Source organism: Pygoscelis adeliae, unplaced genomic scaffold, assembly GCF_000699105.1.
Source record: "Pygoscelis adeliae isolate BGI_AS28 unplaced genomic scaffold, ASM69910v1 Scaffold456, whole genome shotgun sequence".
NCBI classification, from domain to species: Eukaryota; Metazoa; Chordata; class Aves; order Sphenisciformes; family Spheniscidae; genus Pygoscelis; species Pygoscelis adeliae.
Window position 1 is genome coordinate 401,590 of NW_008825007.1, and position 1,199 is coordinate 402,788.

A 1,199-nucleotide genomic window follows, 5' to 3' on the forward strand; every position below is an offset into this window, starting at 1 on the left:
CTCGGGCGGGGCCGTGCGTGGCGCCAGGTCATGGCCCCGAGCCACGGTGCAGCTCGGCCACGTCTCGGGGCAGGCACAGCCCATGGCATGGGAGACACCGGTCCTGGCTCCATGATCTGTGCCATTACTGTGCCCTTTTTGGGGGGACAGTGCCCCGTGGTGCTGGGGAAAGAGCGGCCCCTTCACTCCTGGAGGGTCCCCCCCCCAGCCTGTGGGGTCCTGCTCCGTCTCCGTGCACATCGATGGGGGGACACGCACCAGTCACCCCCTCTCCCCCAGCTCACCGCCCAAAGCCCTTTTGGAGGTGTGTGGCCCTGCTCGTCCCGGGAGCACAGGAGGATGCTGTGCGCGTGGACCTTGTGTCGGCTGTGGGCGCTGTGCCTCTGCCAGCTCGTGGGGAGCCCCGAGGAGGTGGGGAAGAGCTGGGGACCACACGTAGCGGTGCTCAGGGAGCTGCAGAGGGGCTTTTTGATGGAAAAAAAACACCGGGCATCTTTGGGACCTGTGGGATGCAGGGCACGCCAGGTCCTCAGCGAGGGATGTGGTGGGCAATAATCCAACAACATCAGGGATGGAGAGAGAGAGAGAGGAAAGAGGGATCAGGGCAGGATAAGAGCTGGTCGGGAAAACTGTCTGCCCTTCTCTGAAGAGCAGGCGTTCTGCAGTCATGTGTCAGGTGAACCCTGGACCCACGGCGAGGGTGTCAGGGTCTGTAAATCCCGGAGGGGGAAAATCCTCCCTCCCTGGGGAACGGGTGAGGGTGCAGCGGTGCCACCGGTGTGGGAGCGGGGTCAGCCCTGCAGCTCCGCTGTCCCATCCTAATCCGTGGCACACCAGCACTGTGCGTTCTGCAAGTGGCAATGGCAAGAGGGAGAAAGATGATTAAAGCAGCCTTTGATGAAGCAAAAATTAATAAACAAGCAGGCAATTGTGCTGGTCTTTATTTACTCCCGGATGACAGCGCGGAGCCGGCGTGGCGAGGCTGATGAGACCAGGCCCCACATCAAACAGAGGGGCAGCGCCGGGCGCGAGGGGACCATGCCGCTGCCTCTTCTCCGACGGGTTTTTCCAGATCCCAACAAACCCGGGAAGCTCCGTGTGGCTATTCCTAATAGCAGGGCCCCATTCCATGCCGGCGGGGGATACTGGGGTGAGCAGGAGACACTGTGTGCCGCCGCGTGCCACTGCGGCATCGGAGC

The 1,199-nt window shown here is 62.6% G+C and overlaps 1 protein-coding gene across 1 annotated transcript in view; it reads left to right on the forward strand.

Annotated features, from left to right (window-relative positions):
* LOC103918805 (myosin phosphatase Rho-interacting protein-like) overlaps window positions 1-1,199 on the forward strand; it is an 85,738-nt gene that overhangs the window by 856 nt on the left and 83,683 nt on the right. The window lies entirely within an intron of this gene.